The sequence below is a fragment of the Dasypus novemcinctus genome, unplaced genomic scaffold, assembly GCF_030445035.2.
Source record: "Dasypus novemcinctus isolate mDasNov1 unplaced genomic scaffold, mDasNov1.1.hap2 scaffold_123, whole genome shotgun sequence".
Lineage (NCBI taxonomy): Eukaryota > Metazoa > Chordata > Mammalia > Cingulata > Dasypodidae > Dasypus > Dasypus novemcinctus.
In genome coordinates, this window is record NW_026688149.1 from 1,606,110 (window position 1) to 1,626,852 (window position 20,743).

Below are 20,743 nucleotides of genomic sequence, written 5' to 3' on the forward strand. Positions count from 1 at the left end.
TGAACAAACTGCTGCATTTTAGTCCCTTTGCAAGGTTATTTCCTGCTAAACACCAGTGACAGCTTCCCTTGCTATTGCTGCCCCTCCATGGTGTGGTTCTTCCTCTCCTCAGCAGCTCACTTGTGCTTGCTGATTACCTGCCTCATAGACCCTAATCCCTGCTCCAAATAAGGCCTCATGACCAATCCAGGAGGAACAAACCCAAGGTACTGACTGTGACTCCGTGTCCTCCAAGATCCTCCTGAAGGCCAGCTGGAATAGTTTCTAAGTGCCAGGGCAGAGAGCATGCACCATTTACTCCAAGGTGAGGTCAACTTTCTTCATCTGAGTTAGAACTGAGCCATTCTTCATTTCTTCCTTTTCCCATCTAATTCAGACATGAAAATTTGATCCTGTGCACTAGAGGTGGGAAGTACAAATGTCTAGTGGGTCAGTGATCAGTGGGCATCTCTTAGCTAATCACTATGTCAAGGGTAAAATCACAAAAGGCAGCATCAAGTTATTAACTATATGGTAGAAAAATATATTCTACTTGGGTTAAAAATTTTGGACTTAGTAATCAAAATGGACTTGAGAGATACATCATCCAGGACAAGCTTCTTTCTTTTCCTGATGTGTCTCCTTTCCTTGAGTTCTTTCCCATCCTGTATTCTAAAGTCACCAAGTGGACATAAGCTTCTGATATCACTATACAGTGAGTTCTGATCCTTACAGTGCTTTCTTTTTTTTAATGAGCATTTATTTTTATTGTACTTTTTGTAGACACAGACCACAAAAAATGTTACATTAAAAAATATAAGAGGTTCCCACATACCCCATACACACACCCTCCTCCAAGGTCAACAACTTCCTTCATCACTGCAGCACATCCATTGCATTTGGTGAATACATCTTGGAACACTGCTGCACCACATGGATTATAGTTCACACTGTAGTTTACACTCTCCCCCAGTACATTCAGTGGGTTATGCCAGGATATATAATGTCCAGCATCTGTCCCTCCAATATTTTCTTTGTAATTGCAACCAGCCCATACAGAAAGCAATGGTAAGTATTCTGAAATCTCACTAGCTGAGGAAAAAAATCCATATAGTAAAAAAAAAAAAAAAAGGTCTTCCATGCTAGTTTAGTCTCAAGAAGTCCCTGATTACAGCCTCCTGGTAGGAAGTGTGGTGAAAGCTGCGGCTATTCCAGGTAATACAACAACTATGTTTCCTGAGAAGCTGTGTTCTCTTTCTTTGGCATTAGTCTGTGTGCACCAGAGTGGCACATGATGAAATGAAAACAGACATATGTGGCCATTCATTAACATATGAGACAGGGAAGACTTGAGAAGGTGTACAAAGTATTCAGAGCTGCACATTTAGTGAAAACAGACCCAGGCACTGGAGATATTAGAGGCTTGGATTCCTAAACCACACACTTTCTTCACGCCTCTTCTGCCTGGCAGGGTCTCTAAAGTTCTAGTATGAATTTGTCAACATTTCCTATTTTAATTCCTGGTCCTGAGCCCCACAGGGTCAGTGCATGTATAGCAGATTGCAATTTTTGCAAATTTTCAAAAGCCCAGTATCCATTTGTGCTAGTAGTTATGATATGGACAATAGAGAGAACACATTCACCCTTGTAAAATGATCTCCAGGACAGCTACCCAGAGTCTAGCACTAGGTCCATTCTTTGTACTCACCTTAGTGTGTGTGTCCAGTCAACATTTCAGGGTGATAAGATTTGAGAATAATGCTGTAACTTTTGAGCTAAATGAGGCAGTGAGAAGTTGAGGGCTGATTCCTTCACCTCTTCTTCCACATTTGCAAACTGCTTGCAACATCTCGTTGGAGGCCTGGGACTCCAGAGAGCACAGGGAATGTCTCAGGACCCAGGCTAGGGAGCTGGGATTCCTATGGTAGCCAGCACAGCCTCAGGTAGAGAACAGAGGGTGGAGGCCTTATTTTAATAATGTTCCTATGGATGCTTGTGTTCCTAAAAGACTAACTTGTGGATCAGAGGTACATCTCCACCAGAAGCAAAGATGATGACAATCCAGGTAGGTAACAATTCTCAAGGAAGGATCTAATGGAGAGGATTCCAGATCAGTAGTTATACCTGGTGCCAAATCCAAAATGCTGGATTAGGAATTAAACCTACATTTCATCACATTCGAGAAAGGCTTGATTCCAGCTGCCCCTTCAGTGCTAAAAAACCCTAGCAGGTTTTTGTAGGACTTCTGTGAATGGGCTGCTGGATGGCTTCACACACTGGCTCTCCAAGTCCTACTCAGCTGGAGTCCTGGAATTGAGCAGGCCCAAGAGAAAATCTCTGGACAGCAGGACCACAGCTTCCCTGCTCCTCCCTAAACCAGTGCTGCTGCCAGGCATCTCTGCTATGTCCTTCACACAACATGTGTGTCCCTCCCTATACCTTTCCCCAGGCTTGTCAAAGCACCCAAGGTACCCAGTCCTAGAGAGGCTTGATGAAGTCACTTCTTTAATTGGCCATGCATCCTGCATAAACCCTATTATGTCAATTGCAGGACAAGGGAATGTGGGCAAGTTACCTCTAATCTTGTGTTCATCCACCCAAAAGGGTTAGGAAACCTATGGGGGCATTGAGAGGACAAAGGTCTGCCCAATTCCTAAGGTCATCCCAGGCACTTGACAGCCACTTGGTTTGTGAGGTGGGTGGTAGCTCTCTTCCCCAGGATCTGATTCAACTCCAGGTTGCAGAGAGTTGCCCCTGGAGATGGGTTAATTGGTAAGTGAACAATTTATTGACTGGAGAGGACAACAATATACACTTGATCATTCCTCCATGTTATCCTATGGAACAACAACACGAATGGAAATAAGAAAGCAAATAAGCACTAATTAGGAGAGAGAAGAGAGGCAGGGAGGTTCTGAGCCAGGAAAATGGGGAGGAAAGCAATAGCATGCTTAGAAAGACAAGGAGACACTGATTGCTTTCTTAGTGCTCAAGGAAGATATGAGCATTTCTCCCTAAAATTAGAGCATGTGAGGTCTAGAACACAGACCCTATATCTTAGGCAAACCCCACAAGGCAGAAGAGAAGCAATTGAAGCTCAAAATCAGGATGAGATGAGGACAGAATTGTATCCTAGGTGCAGGTCATGTTATGACATCAACAATAGGGGCTTGAGCTCCCCTTTCAACCTGAACTTTCTCCTTTCCTTTTGCAAGGCCACCCCATCACCATTACAGCATTGGTGCATTCAGAAGCATTTTTCACAGATGAAGAAGATTCAGACATAGAGAATGGCAACTTGCATGTAATTTATTTCCTTTCTCCCTATTTTTAAAATCTGTTTCTTATCTGTAAGCATTTCTTTGTAGCTCTTCCTTTATCCATTCTTTATATAATTATCTTGAAGGTCTCTTCCAGGAAGATGAGTTCATACCAATGACAATGTTTTTAACACATGTCTTCAACTTCCTACCTTCTATATTTCTACATTACACTGATTTTTCAACCTACTCTGCACCATGAATCAACTCATGGAATCCAGATGAGCCAAACAAGTAGCTGTGCTGGGATCAGAAGCCTGGATCTCCATCATGAGGAAGGGGACTCTGTGAAGTTGGTTCTGGGCTGGGCTATCCCCTCACGGTAGTGATGCTGCACATGCAGCTCTGGAAATGCAAGTCTGCTCTCCTCCCTGCAGCTGTCTACACTCTTTGAGGAGGAGAAGGAGTCTCTTTATGTCAATTGTCTGTTCCTGGAAAGCACAGATGGCATTCAAGATGTAGAAAGAGAAGAACAAGAAGAGGAAATGTTGAGTGTGGTGTGGGTAGAATGAGGAGGAGAAGGGAAACAGGTAAACTAACACTCCACTGATTCTTTACTTTCTCTTGACACTTCAGGAAATCCAGCCTTCTTGAGGAGCTTACTGAAGAGACTGCAAGTGTGGGAGCATGGAGATAGAGGTGAGAATTGGATGGTGAAAATAAGTGCAGGCAGGTGAAGGATGCCCTGAGACCCTCACCCCAGGGACTAGAAACCCATTCCACAAAAGTCCTAATTTGCTCAGCTATGGCTCCTTAGTTAAGAGGAGAGAGCTCTAGCCCAGTTTAAGAACAGAGTTTGCCCTCCCAATCCCCTTAAAGTCCACCAGCTCTTCCCCTCTCTATTATTGAGTGTGGTGGATAAAGTGGAGTGTCATTGAGTGCCACCTAGTCAGGTCTCAAGGGAAAAGGTTGAGTTAGATTGTTAGTTTGCCAGGGCTGCTTTACCCAATACCACTGACTAGTTGGTGTATACGCAGGAATTGACTGCCTAAAAGTTTCAGAGGTTAGAAGTAAACTCTAGGTGTGAGCATGGCCATGATTTCCCTCAAGCTGGTGGCAGTTTGCCAGCAATCCATAACTCCACTTCTCCCTCCATCACCTATCATCTCTTTATATTTGCCCCCTCTGCTCCTGCTCATGAATTTCTCTAGACTTGCTCTCTTCAGGACTCCATGCATAAAGGACTAAAGCCACCCTGTAGCAGACTGGCATCACTTACACCAAGAAGATCTAACAGCCCTATTCACAAACGAGTTCACTTCCCTAGGAGTCGAGGTGAGGGTGAAACCATGACTTTATGGCTGGACCTGACTTGATCTAACAAGAACAGTGATGCTCTGGGGTCCCTCTTAAGCAAGAAGGGTAGCTACTGTGGCCATTTGTTCTCACTGGGACCTGACTCTCAGTTGCCCAAGACATGGGGTTCTCAGCCTCTGCAGTTCTCTACCCAGATACCAGATTAGCTCATGCACCTTTTCTACAGATGCAGGTCTTCAAGATTTCTCTATGTATGTAGAAGTCAAAGAAACAAAACCTGAAGGAAATTTCCCTGCAGAGCTAACTTGGGATGAGAGAAGCAAGTAGGATTTCACATTACTCATTTCCCCTTATTAAAGATTGTAATTATTAAAATAACTCTATTATACTATAATGAGGAGTGTTTTATAATATCTACATTTTGGAATATATTAATGTAAGAAAATTTGTTTTTGGTATCACAGTACAACTTTTTAAAAATGGAAAATGACAGGTAAGCTTTGTGTTTGATTAAGAATGAAACTGTTGATTAGGAAAAGGAAGGTTTTTTTTAATGTGAATCTTTCATGACTGAACTCTGTTGGAAATTTCTAGACAATCTTTGTCACAGACAGCACCCTCTGCAAAGAGCAGCAATAGGAATTCAATGCCTCCTAGATCTGGCTCCCAGGGGTACAGGGACCTAAAGTCACTTCTCCAGGGTCTGAGGTGTCCAGAAGGTGGGTCTTGCAACCCACCTCAGGTATTCCAGATTCTGTATTTGTGTTGCAGATCCTACAACTGACAGCTGCAGAGACCTTGACTAGAGGCCTCAGTTTGAGGCTAAGAGGAGCTGGAGATCTCACAGTGTTTGGAGATGCCTCAGTACTCACTCTTCTACTCCACTCAGAATGAGTCAATTTAATGACAGTTTAGTTTTACTTCAAAAGATTAGGTTGTTTTAGAAAGAGGTTACATTTAATTTTACTTATTAAACAATATTTGTATCTTTAATACATGTATATATATAGATAAGCACCCTAAACAAAGTTAGCACTATATGAATTATATTTGGTCTCCATAATGGCTCCCAAGGTCATACTCTCACTCCTAGGATCCTCATTGTTAGTTGAATAATGGTAAATTGAGTGTGTATCATCCATCCTCCTGTCAATGAATTTCTATAATTTCATTTACTGAACTCTGTTCACTCAACATGGAAGAGGTCTTGGCCAAAATATTAATCTTTGTCTAGTAGGATAATTGAGTTTCAATGAATTTTTTGCTGTTTTTTCTCTATTTTTTTTTTAATGTTACATTCAAAAAATATAAGAGGTCCCCATATACCCGCCACTCCCCTCACCCCACTCCTCCCACATCAACAACCTCTTTCATCATCATGGGATATTCACTACACTTTATGAATACATTTTGGAGCACTGTTGCACCACATGATAATGATTTAAATTGTAGTTTACACTCTCTCCCAGTCCACCCAGTGGTCAATGCCTTTTTTATTACATTTCTGTGTTGCTGGGTATAAAACCACAAATATTTCTTTCCACAAATATACTGCCCCATTTGCATCTGGCACAAAATATTGTTCTCCAAAATGTTGATGAAATAGTAATTACTTTGCATAATGCATGTATAAGGATATTTATATTTTCTTTAATGGGTAATTTTCCTAAAATATGCCTTACATTTAGCCTTTCTTAGTCAGTGCTCAGTGTGCACTTTTGATATGCAGCTTCAAAGAATTTCATATCAAACAAAGGAATTGTAATTTTTAGTATTTCTTTCAAGTCTTTCAACTGGTTTTCTGGTTCAGACATTCTATACCATTCCTCATTGTATTAACTCAGGGTTCTCTATGGAAACAGAATCAACAGGAGATATCTGTAAAGAGTATGAGATTTTATAAAATTCTCTCATGTATAGTGGGGATGCACAAATCCAGATTCTGTAGGCAGGCTGCAAAGCCAGGGGCTCTGATGAAAGTCCCACGAAGTTCCCAGGAGACGCTGGCTGTCCAAAGAGGAGCTGGGAAATTTTCTCTCAATGCTGAATCACTTCCCCTTTTTAAGGCATTCAGTGGATTGCATAAAGCATCACACATTGCTGAAGGCAATCTCCCTGGTTGACTGTAGACATAATCAGCCATCTATGCAGTAAACTCACTGATGACTTAAGTCCACAAATGCCCTTATATTACAATTAGCCCAGTGCTTGCTTAACCAAAAAAGTGGGCACACGTTCTGGCCAAGTTGACATATTAACATAACCATCACACTCACCTGTTGACTTCTCTTTCAAATCTTTAACATTCTACACTTAATATCTTTTCAGCACTTTCCACTTATTACCTTCTCTTTCTACTTAAGCGTTGTCACCCTATTTCATATATATTACATTTCAAGTTTTAACTCATATTTTTCCAATTTTCTTACTGCCTAATTTCTCCCCATTCATTTTTTGTTTTATAAATAATTTATAATGTCTTCTCAAATATTGTTTCATTTTCTTAGTGCCTCATATCTTCTTTAGAGAAAGTATATTTCAGTACATAATATAAATCATGATAAAGAGCTTTCATTCATTTGGGGTTATTCTGTACTTCTTTTCTCACTATATTATTTGAAAATAACATGAATTTTTTCTTTCGATTTTCACATGATTTTAAAAAATTATAGACAGAAGTGAGATTCAAAATACCTTTTCCAATAACACAGAACTGTTTCTGTGTCTAGATGTATTATGAAATTTTTTTTAAAGCATGGAAGCTTTCTTCCTGATATTTCTGGATTCTGTACTTTTAGCACTCCTAAAAATGCATCGTCACTCTCATTACCTCTATTGCACCCATCATTGTGTATTTTTTTCCTCCATGTGACTACTGAATATTCCTTTTAGCAAGTGAAACATGAATTACCACTTTGCCAAAATCAAGTCATTCTCCATAAATGATTATGTATTTTTAAAACCAATTATCTGTTATTTTCAAATATATGACTTACATTGTATTTCATTACTGAATTAACTTATTTTTGAATATTTATATACATATTATTCCTATACTCATTAGGTTTTAGTTTCTTATATTTCTTATATATGTAAATTTCTTTGTTTTTACACTTATATCTGAGTTGACTTCAGAGTTAACTTCCTTTTTATTTCATTTTAAATCAATCTATTTTCATACATATTTGGTGTTAGCAATGGCAGTTCATATCAGCAATTTTTTAAAAATTTCTATTATTTTGATTCACAATCACATGGGTTCAGTGTCATTTATATGGACTACAATATCACCACCATATGGCTTTAAACCTATCATCAGGCACATACACCAACATCCCTGAAGGAATCTTGGTATTCCCATGGCCCCCAAGGATTGTCTTTAATACTTGTCCTTGATCCATTAATAGTACTGTTTTCTTAATAACCTCTAGAAAGAATAAATTCATTTGATATGCTTTACTGAATTTTAAAACTTAAGAACACATCAAAATGTTTCAGGCATATTTTATCATGAGTGGATTATTAAAACTTGAACACGTGGATATTAGAAAGAATTCAGTTCTTCAAAACCATAAAATTGTAGGTATGCTACAATTAACTCACATTCCAGGATTTCATAAATGCACTCACAGGATGCTATCACCTGGGAACTTTCTACTGCTTACTAAGCAGAGGGACATTTGTGGAAGTCACTCTACTCTGTTCATATACCTGCATCTACAAAACTCACTGCTAACATAATACTCAATAGTGAAATCCTGAAAATCTTGCCTATGAAGTCTAGCCAGAGCAGTTGGGTAAGAAAAAGAAATAAAGTCATTCAGATTGGAATGGAAGAAGGAAAGCTATCCTTACATACAGATGACATAATCTTATAAAAACAAATTCCAAAGAATCCACAATACTAATAATTTTACAATAAAGCAAACTTGTCATGTATAAGATACACAAAAAAGGTTTTATAATACAGCAAAGGATTTTTTTAGAAGTCCATTTAATTATCCACTAACAAATTGAATACCTAATGAATTTAATGAAAGGGTGAAACACTTGAACACTAGCAAACATACCTGCATTAAACTGAAGTCCTAGACATATGGTAAGACATCATTTGCTCAAGGATAGTAAGACTCAGTAATGTTCTAATATCAATACTACCTACAGGAAACTACAGATCAATATAATAGTTTAAAAAATCCCAGCAGCATTATTCTTTTTGCAGAACTGGAAAAACTGATTGTCAAATTTAAATGGCATCAATTACTGTCTTGAAGAGTCAAAACAATCATCTTTCTCCTTTGTGAGATTGGGATAGGTTAATTTATATAACATCAGGAGGTCTTTCCTTGAGATCTGGTTGACTTAAGAATTTGCAGGATCCTCAGGGACATTGGGGTTCACAGAAATTTGGGTTATAATTCTCCTTGTTAATGGAGGGCCACTATCTTCCTGTAAGTTTAATGGGGACTCAGAGGCAAGAATGTGGAATATCTCTGAGTATAGAGCTGTATTGTTGTAGAATTTGAGAGGTTCAATTATTTGTGTATAGAGAGGCCAGGACTCAGGAATGATTTTGAGAAGGAAAAATGGTTTATTGACAGCTGGCTGGACTCGGGAACTTTCCGTTTCAATCCCCAGCCCCGAACAAGATTTTTTAGTCCCTTTTATACAGAGAGGAAATGCCAAATAGTCCCTTTGTTTCAGTTCTCAATAGGCTTGAATTAGCATATATTTCCACATCTTAGGTAAGCTTTTAGCATGGACCTCAGGCATTTGGTAAGCTTTTAGCATATTTGGTTTGCATTTCCCCTGAATACTTAAAGTTTATAGACCTTGCATTGTTAAACTGTTTCCTGCTCACCAAGGGCAGGACTGCAACCTTTTATCATCCCACACCCACAAGTCACAGATAGTTTAAGGTTATCTCTGAAGAGACAAAGAGCCTCCCACCCATAGCCCACATCAGTATCTCTCCTTTGGGGGACTTTCATTCACACTGGGTGCAGTCTTGGGTTCTCAGAAGGAAGTAAAGGTCTCTTAAAAAAATTAATAACTGACAATCTCCTTCCCCTGTAGACCCTAAGTCATAGGATCTGCAGTGAGTTAAGCATAAGCAAGGGTATGAACATTCATTCAACAACACTAGTGACCAGTAAAGTTCATAAGAAAACTAGAAAGTCTCACTGATACATCTTATGGAATGAACATGATCTGGGTGAGGAAGGACTGAAGTAGGAAGGTGCACAACTCCAGGCTGCTCAGAGAGTGGTTCAGGTCTTTAGCCAGGGGAACTACTGTTGTTGACCACCTCTAGAGAAGTTCTCATTATCACAGATTATACTTTTCACCTCCAGAATTTCTATTTCAGTTGATTTTATACTTCTTAGCTGTTTATTTATATTCTCTATTTGGTGAAACATCCTTCTCATGTTTTCCTTTTACTCATTGAGATTAAAAATTGGTAATTAAGAGACTAGTCTGGGAAAATGGCATCAGTGGAGGTGGGCACTGCTGAGTTCTTTCACAAAAATGGTAGAGAAAGGGCAGGGGCCTAACCTGAGTGAGCTGTTTGGGGAATCCACAGAGCAGGAGGCTGCAGGCATGCAGCCATCATTAAGGAGGGAGCTGGACAAAGAGACAAAGATCCCAAGGGAAAACCATGAGGTGCTCAGCCCTGTGGCTGGAAAAGTTGGTGGATAAGTCCCACCCTCAAGGCAAATAGCTTCTGTGGACCCCCTGCTCTCAAAGGCCAGCTGAGTGGGAGGAAGCATTCCCTGGAGGAAGGGAGCCCTGGTGAAGGGTGGAGAGTGGTTTCCTTTCTGCCTTTTGGGAACCTGAGCCACTTTTGAATCTCAGGGAGGACACCAGCCAGCATTGAGGTGGCCCTGGGGAGAGGAAAGGGGGAATCTGCTCAGGCAAGCTGTCAGACCCAGCCACCTTGAGAGAGGAACTTGGCCAAGGAGGGGGCAGAGACAGGCATCTAACTAGTCCAGCCACTGAAAATTGTTAGAAGAAGTCCACCTGCCTAAGGGAAATGGGGGCAGGAAGAGCCAGATAAACTTTCTTTTTTGTTGTGTTTGTTTCTTCATGTTATTCAGGAGAAAAACTCAACTTCTACTAAAACAGACTAACAGCTTAAGAAACTTTGTCACATTAATAGAGAAAGAACAAAATTTTAGCTTTACATCATTAGATTTGATATTAAAGCTTTTAAATCTTTATAAATAGTCCCATCAAATCTTACTCAACTTTAACTATAAAAATTATTTTTCCATGAGCCTTTTGAACTTTCTGTATTCATTCAGGATTTGTCCCACACTTTACTTTTTCTTAATAACCAGTTATTTTATTTTAGGGCATAACTACTTCCTTTTTCCATAATAATAAAACATTCTATTTACATACATAAGTTACCAAAGTTATTTTGGAAACTATCTCAGAGCAAATCTCTTACAATATATATAATTACCTTGCTTACATTAACAGGTAGTTTATTTTAACAATACAGGAAAAATTACTTTTTCTATTGTTTTATGAAAACCTAAGATTCCCAATGGAATCAAGATCACTTTATTTTTACCACCACCTTAATATTAAGATTGAGGTGCTTGTTGCCTATTTAGCTTGTAGAGCTGCTGTAGAAAAAGAGGGAAATGCCTACCTTGCACATAGGTACCTGGTTCAAACCTTGGTACCTCCTAAGAGAAGGGATCTAGAGAGAGTAAGGCACCCAGCTAGCACCTCATGATAGGAACTCATAGACTGTGTTTCTATTATTTTGTTTTATGGTTGTTTGGGATCTTTTTTTCTTTTTTCTTTTATTCACTAAAACTGGGTACATCACCTGCAGAGGGCAGGCTGCAGGGTGAGTGACTATGAGCACCAGCAGTCTTGGGAGGTCCCTAGGGGCCTAAGAGGGAAGGCTGCTCTTCCTGGGTTGTTACTCTTTTGTTTCTTGTTTGTTCTCTTACCTTTTGTTTCCTTCATTCTTTTACCTAATTTTTCAACCGACTTTCTCTTCTTTCCTTCATTTTTCTGTCTTCCAGCTTCTGTTGATTTTCTTTCATTCCACCACTTCTTCTTTGGTCTTTATGTTTCTTTTTCTTTGTCTTCTTTTTTCCCCTTTCTATTCTCTTCTCATCTGCTTAGTCTTTCAATTCATTATTTTTTTTCTATTTTCTTTCTTGTTTTATTTTTTCCTCATCTGTCTAGTCTTCAAATTCATTCTATTTTTTTCTAGTTTTTTCAATCCCAACTCTTTATTCTTATTCCTTTGTATTTGTTATGAATTTTACTCATATTACTTAGTTTCCAAACTTTTGTACAGTTCCTCTTGTATGTTTTATGATTAATACTATTCTCCTTTCCTTATCTCTTTCCTTTTCCCTGAGCCTATTTCTTTTTAACAAGGGAACAGAGACAACTGCAAGGATATAGAATGAGAGGAACCAAGCAAAAAAAAAATCCTTGGTGAATGCAAAGAAACAAAATAGCTCATCAAGATAAACAGATGGTTAGACACAACAAAAAATTACAAGCCATACTAAGAAAACAGGAAGACATGGCTCACTCCAATGAACAAACTGAAAAACAGGAGAAGATACAAAATGGGGAACTAATCAAGGGTGTCCAAACAAATATCATGAGTGAAATTAATGAAGTGAAGGAAGAGATAAAGGATATTAAGAAGTCACTGGGGGAACATACTGAAGAAATTGTAAATATACATAAAAATATAACATCACTGATGGTGATGAATGGCATAATGCAAGAAATTAAAAATACCCTAGAGGTACAAACAACACATCTGAATGGGCAGAGGAAAGAATCAGCAAAGCAGAAGACAGGACAGCTGAAATCAGGACAGATAGATAAAAAGACCCAAAAAAATTCAGGAGGAACTAGGAATGTGAATGAGAACAAGAAATGCACAAACAAGCACAAGAACAGATAGAGCACAGTAATGTCCACAGTGGCATTATTCACTACTACCAAAAGATGGGAACCTAAATGTCCATCAACAGAGGAATGGATACACAAATTGTGCTATATATATACAATGGAATATTACTCAGCTGTAAGAAAGAATGCAGTGTTAACACATGGGATAACATGGATGAATCTTGAAGACCTTATGTTAAGTGAAGCAAGCCAGGCACTGAAGGACAAATATTACATGACCTTACTGATATGAATTAAACAAATTAAGAAAACTCACAGAGCTAGAGTCTGGAAGATAGGTTTACAGGAGATAGAAAGGGAGCAGAAGATTGTGAGCCAAGGCCCATATGAGAGAAACCTATGGTAAGGTGTATAGGAGTAGTTGTGCAGTGGAAGGGCATGATGACAGTGCTGGATTGGCAGTGATGCTATTAGCTAGGTGCTGGTTTGTGAAGGGTTAGGGAGGGGAGGGTTGGTTGGACTGTCAATGGAAATGGGGGAATGATGGGGGAGGGAGCAGGTGAACACTGGGGATTTGTAGGTATGTGGTTGAAACTACAATGTTGGGAATGTTATTTTGCCAAGTATGGCAAGGGGGGATTACCAGTTTACAGAGTTGGATGTAGGGAGCATGCAGGACAGGGTGCACCTGGGGTAGGCATCTAGGGAGTGAGAGTTCATCTTGTCAATTGTGTGTTGTATCAGTGGGTGCAGGGCCATATAATAATGAGTGGGAAGGTGTTGGACTCCCACCCTGGGGAGTCCTGCTGTGCTTATCAAATAGAAAGGAGGGAGTCTCTTGAGAGCTAGGGTGGTGACTCATAGGGGAGAACAGAACAGTATGTAAAGCCCAAAATGTTGTAAGTAACTCTGAACCTTGTTCTTCAAGGGAGGGGAAGGAAGGAATAAAATAGATGGAATATGGGGCATTTTGGGGGTGGTGGAAGACCATGTTAAATTTCATCAAAATTTATAAAGGTGTATGGTTTCAAATGTAAACCATAATGTAAATCACTGACCATGGTTAGTAGCAATGTTTCAATATCTGTACATCAATTACAACAAATGTATCATCCACATGTAAATGTCTTCAATAGAGGAAAAAGGGAAGATGTTGGGTATATGGAATCTCCTATACATTGTATGTGAATTTACTGTAATAAAAGCTTCTCTGAAGACAAAACAAAAATAAATAACACCCTGGGGGAATAAACAGAAGAAAATGTCACTTAACATACAATACAACACATCTTACAATGATGAAAGACATGTTAAATTTTTAAAATTTATTTTACTTTTCCTCATTTCAAATTTACCTTTAATTTTTTGTATTTTCATTGATAATTTTTAAACTATCATTATTTCATTTTCCTATTAATTGTATTTGGTTATTGTGTTGGTTTCATGTCTGAAGAAGTTCTGGATCACAGAAGGGTTACAACTGTGGCAGGAGAGGATGATTGCTGTAGGGTGTCAGTAATGGGGGATGCCTGGGAGGAGGGTGACCTGGGGCAAACCTATAAGGCATATAAATGTATGTAAGTATTCATGGGGCATTGTCACAATGGGCAGAGATTTACACACAACTGAAAGAATATCAAATTCCCATTCTGGGGAGCCTGCCACATTCTTGAATGGGGCAGCAAGAATCCCCCAAGTACAGAGACAGTGACTAGTGAAGAAGGATGGACTGATGGCAAGCCCTTGAAAGTGATGACTGTATTTATGAAACTTTACTTCTGAAATTGAAACTTAGCATAGTATTATAGAGTGCCTAAGAGTTACCTCCTGAAAGACTCCTTGTTGCTCAAATATGGCCTCTCTTAAGTCAAACTCAATATATAAATGCATTACCTTCCTCCCAGCATGGGATGTGACTCATAAGGATGAGCCTCCCTGGCACTGATGGATTACTACCAAGCACCAACTATCAATGCTAGGAGGAGAAAGACCTTGACCAAAAGGGGGAAAGGGTAAAGACAAATGAGTTTATAAGGTAAGAGACTTCAAAGTGAGTCAGGAGGTCATTCCAGAGGTTATGCTTCAGCAGGATCTCACTGACTGCCAAAGTAAACACTGCCTCAAACATTAGGGCTCCTGAGGGCTCTGGAGACATCCAGACACTATAGGCAGGGCAGACAGCTTAGGCCTGGCATCATGCCAGAAGGCACTATTTTGAACTTATACTCCCCAGTGTGACAGAGGTGGACTCAGTTGTGGTTTCCCTACACGTGACTTTTCTGCCCCTTCTACCTGAACCTATAGTTAGTACTAGAGTTGATAAGGGTATGTAAATCTTTGGGCTATCCATATGCCATTTGAGGCCTGAATCTCAACAGAGTTGCAACACCTACTCTCCAGTTCATTGGACTCATCTAAGAGAACTAAAAAGGAGATAATGATGGACAAGGACCATCCCAAGCTACACAGTGTGTGCAACTGCAACCAAGATTGTCCCATCCATCTGCCCCATGGTATCTAAGACCCTTCCCAATGAAAGGATGGAGTGGATTCACCATCCCAGAATCCTCAGGATTGGGGAATGAATGATGGACTAGAGTAGACTTACTGGTATTCTACTATAGACAATGTGATTCTGGCAATGGAAGAACTTTTACCCTTCATGAGAAGGCAGTGGCCACTGGAGGTCCTGAGGGGAGGGAGAGGGAAAAATAGGTGTAATATGGGGGCATTTCCCAGACTTGGGAATTGTCCTGAATTTAATGGCAATGACAGATACAGGCCATCATATATCCTGTCAAAACTTACAAAATTGTGCAGGACATGGTGTAAACTACAATGGAAACTATAATCCATACATAATGCCTATATAGCATTATAGGCAATGCTCCAAAATGTGTTCATCAATTTTCAAAAATGTACCACATGTATGAAGGATGCTGTTAATGTGGGAAAATGTGAGAGGAATGAGGAACAGGGCACATGGGAATCCCTTATATTTCTTATATTTCATTTATGTAATCTAAATACCTTCTTTAAAAAAATGGAAAAGTATATAAAATTTGGTAATTTGTAATCTTTGCAGTGTATTAGTCAGGGTTTTCTAGGGAAACAGAATCAACAAGGGATATCTGTCAATAGTAAGAGATTTATCAGAGTTTCTCATGCAGCCATGGGGATACACAAGTTCAGGTTCTGCAGGCAGGCTGCAACCAGGAGCTCTGGTAAAAGTCCAGTGAAGATTCTTGATGCATTCTGGGAGATGTTGGCTGTCCAAAGATGAGCTGGGAAATTCTCTCAATGTTGAAATCACTTCCTCTTTTAAGGGATTCAACTGATTGGGTCAAGTGTGTCACTCATTGCTGATGGTGATCTCCCTGACTGATGTAATTATAACCAGCTATCTATGATTTACCACTACAGTAAGGTCAATGGTGACTAAAGTTCATAAATGCCCTTGTATTACAGTTCAGTGCTTGCTTGACCAAAGAACTGGGCATAATGACCTGGCCATGTTGACACAATAGCCTAACCATCACACCTAGTAAGTTCAAAATATGGGTTTCCTAATCGTATCAAAATATAATTAAGAGGGTTGCCTGTTTAGGATGCTCGGAGGGGATGGTCGGATGAGAGACGGGATCCTGGGGAATGTCTGAATGCTCATTTTGCCAGAGTGGGTGGTACCATTGGGTAGAGACCCAAGTAATGAGAGTGGGGGTGGACCCACATCCTGGGGAGGACTAATACCATCAAATAGAGGGAACTGTATCTCTCGAGAGAAAGGGTGGCTCCCAGGGCATTGGGGCAGTTGAGCAAGTTAGGCCCTGAACACTGTTGCAAGTATCTCTGGATGGGGCTCCTTGGGAAATGGAGGTTGGCTGTCGCTGTGGGCACCAAGGGGATAGGAAAATGGATGTTAAATGTGTGGAACCAAAGTAAATGTGGGGTAAGGGAGAAGTTTCACGAGAGTACACAAGGATGGATATAAAACATGTACTATTACACCATAAACATATAGGGGACGACAGACTAATAAAGTAAACCACAATGTAAAACATAGGATAACTAAAAATTTAGAAAACTGTATATCCTAAAGTATGGAACACAATGTAAGCATGGATGTCACCTTGTTTGAAAGCTATTGTCTCAGAGTCTGTACATCACTTTAAGTAAATATGATATGAATAAGTTATAAGAATATCGCCATGGAAGGGAAAAGGTTTAATGGTAGATGTGGGGGAGTACTGTATATTGTATATATGAATTACTGTGGACTAGGACCCTTGTGAAGAGAAGTTCAATAATTAGGGAAAAAAAAGAAAAAGAAAAAGATAGGATGTAGAATTTTTCCAAGTCAACACGTATTCTATATCTAACCTTTAAACCCATCGCTATATGCCATCTTACTAGTAAGGGAACCTGACATTATATTGGGCTTCAATTTTCAGGAAGTTTTGGATCACAGAGTGGTTCAACAATGGCAGTGGAGGAATACTGGTATAGGATACTATCGACAGGTGATATATGGCTGACAGGGAGCTGTACAGGGTATATGTCCAGGGTGCATGGTAATGTTTGGATATACTCATAGTGGCAACAATTAAAAACTACAGCTGGGGGGGTACTGAGTTCCTGGCCGGGGGTGCTCTGTCACGGTCCCTAGGGGAACAGCGGCAATCCCCCAGGTGCAACGGTAAGGACTAGGAAGGAATGAGGGTCCAACAGGAAGAGCATGATACCAATGACTATGCTTGTGAGCCTATATGCCTGAAATAAGAACAATGCCTAGAGCAGCACTGTGCCTGGGAATTTCCTCCTAACAGCCTTCATGTTACTCAAATGTGGCCAGTCTCGAAGCCAAACTCAGCATGTAGATGCAGTGCATTCCCCCCAGTGTGGGACATGACACCCGGGGATGAGCCTCCCTGGCACCGAGGGATCACTACCAAATACCAGTTGAAGATGGAACTAGAAAATGACCTTGAATTAAAGGTTCAATGTGGATCAGCAGAATATCCCTGTCTACATATAATAACATGACTTTAAAATGCTGTTTGACCTAATATAAGGGGGAAATGGAAAGGAGAAATGAGTTTATATGGCTACGAGTCTCTAAAAAAGAGTCTGGAGGCTGTCAGAAGGATTGCCCCTGTGCACAGCTGAGCAGAGTCTGGGAGACAGATGGAGTGGATGCAATCCCCATGTGTTGGTTCCTTTGAGGGCTAAAGAGACCCACGGGTTCTATGGTCATGGAAGACAGGGTTCACTGTCATGTCAGATGGCCCTTCTTTGGAGCTGGTGTTTCTGCATGATGGAACTGGACTCAGATGGGATCTCTTTTCATAAGACTTTCATCCTACTTTACTGGAATTGTAGTTGGTGTTGGGGTTTAAGATATATTTAGGGGATTTGAATCTCTGAACTGACAATAGGATAGCCAGGCCCTGAGCATCAACAGACTCCAGGTCCTACAATCTGATTTATTGGACTCACCTCACTCAGCTAAGGTGAAGTTGAAGAAGGACAACCACCACACCATGGAGCCTAGAGTGCCTACAACTGAAAGCAGGAGGATTGCATCCAGTATCCATGTGGAATCTGAGCCTCCTCCTGACATAGAGGTGCAACAGACACAACCAATCCAAGGCCCACAGAGAAAAGGTGGCATTGGAATGGGAAAAGTGGACATGGTGGCTGATGGATATGGGGAATGGCAAGAAGAGATGAGATGTGGAGGAGCCTTTGGGACTTGGAGTTGCCCTGGATGGTGCTGCAGGGGCAATCACCGGACATTGTAAATCCTCCCAGGGCCCACTGGATGGAATGTGGGAGAGTATGGGCCATGATGTGGACCATTGACCATGAGGTGCAGAGATGCCCAGAGATGTACTTACCAAATGCAATGGATGTGTCATGATGAAGGGAGTGAGTGTTGCTGGGGGGGGAGTAGTGGGATGGGGGTGGTGGGGTTGATTGGGACCTCATATAATTTTTTTAATGTAATATTTTTACAAAATCAATAAAAAAAGAAAAAAAAGAAAAAATATATAGGTTTCCTAAAGTTTCATTTATATCACTTTTTCCCTTGTATGTGGGATATTCTTCCTTCTTCCATTGCATGCTCTGAAAACTGGATCCTTTGAATATTTTAAGGTGGCCAGTCTGAAATCAGATTTTCCTGAATCCATGGTTTGTTATGACTGCTTGCTGTAGTTGTTTGTTTAGTCAGTTTCTGGCACTAATTTTGTGAAACTGGTAAAATTTTCCAGGTATGGTCACTTAAATCTCTGTTCCAATAGCTTAGTGGTCACAAAGTGAATGGGCAGAAATTTCCACACAGACCTAATATCAATAAAAAATTTCAAAGTCCTTGCAGATATGTTTTATCTGTACAATGGAACATAGGTTTAACACTCAGCCAGTTTATGACCCCACAACCCTACACATCCTGTTTGTACAAATCTTAAGGGTCAACCAGAGCTGAGAGATTAGCACATTTTTAAGATCTTTTCTATTCATGCACCTAGCCCTTGCATGCACATTGAATCTAGATATGCAAGAATATATTGCAGCTTTTCAACCACCTCATTCCTCCAAAGCATTTGGCTTAGTCTTTTGCAGCCCCAACTACAATCCTGTGAGCCATGTAACAACTAGTTTATTTACTTAAATATTTTGGTAAATAGCATGAGCAGCCTGAGCACTGGGAAGGTTCTGAGTTAGGTGAAATAAATGCAGGTCCCTGGAGATGGACCTATAGGGAGTTACCATCCAAGTAAAACTATCAACTACAAACCACTGAGAATAAGGTCCTTCCTGCTCCTTACGGTATAGATTATAACAGAAATGCAAGCTGTCACCTTCAAAGCCATTACCAAGCTGATGAGAAGGATTGGACCAAAGTAAACAAAAACAACTCAAACCCTCTCTTACACATTTTTATCTATTCTTTTAAAATCATGATTCAAAGTTCCCCTTGTTGTATTCTTTTGTTTAGCATGGTTTTGTGAAAAATTTTATTTCGCTAGTTTTCTCATATACTTGATGCTTTTTTAGATGGAATGATCCTAGGACTTCCTAATGCACTGTTTATTATTGTTGTTTTAGGAGGTATCTGGGAATGCCCCCCAGGACCTCATACATGGGAAGCAGGTACTCAATAACTGAGCTACATCTGCTCCCAATAAGAGTTGCTTTTTTCATTTATTTGTTTTCAGGAGGTATTGGGGTCAAACCCAGGATGTGGTACATGGGAAGCAAGTGCTCAACCACTTGAGCTACATCTGCCTCCCCCAAGGGACTATTTTTGCTTCTTTAACATTACCAGCTCTTTAAATTTATAAATATTGTGAAGGACTTTCCCTATATTCCATGCTCTGAATTTCCAGACTTATATTTTACCAGTTCACTCTTCTGGGTGTTACTCTTTATGTGAAGTTTTAGAACATCATAAGAATGGTTTATCTCTTCCCTCATCTTTTTTCCCAACAGTTCCTCTCAATCTGCCTTTGTTGGATATTTTTCAGCTCATGTGGGGATAGGAGGGAAGGGTGAGAGCTCCTCTATGGTTCATTGTTATTCTTATTTGTCCTCAAATTTATTTTTGACATTTCAACGTTCTTTCTCTAAAATGCATGCTGAGAGTGTGGCTGTTTCATAAATTTCTTATTTTGTTTTCAGGGTGTACTATCATTTTTAGAAAGAATATTGGGAGAAAATCACCTACACAGATACCATTGTCGTTATGTAACCCTAAGAGTCAGTTTCAGTTTATAAAAAGATAAATATTCATAGATACAATCCATACAAAGGAAAGCACTTTGGGATCCATATTTTTTTTCAGGCTATAAAGGAAATTTTATTTATTTATTTTTAATTTTTATTTTTGTATTTTTTCTCTGTTATTCACAATATTTTTGAAAACTGTAAAATGAATACTGAGACAAAGCATTTGAGAAAAAATGATGCATCTGAGTGTGTCAGCTAAGGAAAGGAGAGTCCATTTCCAGACCCCCTGATGCCTCGGGGAGGCAGCTTCTGTGCTAACAGATTTATAATAGAATGAAAAGTCAGGCATACAAGAAGGCCTTGAAGTGCTGGCTTCATTCTGCCTAAGTCATTGGAAACTCCTCAAGGGAGACAAAGACAGGCTCTGAAAAGACAAACACTTCCTAGGAAGTACTAGCCACCTGATTGGCCAAAACTGCCTTTAGGAGATTAGGGCTCAACCAGTCACATCATTTGAGACTGGTCCACTTATGTCAGTGGGACTCTAATTATGT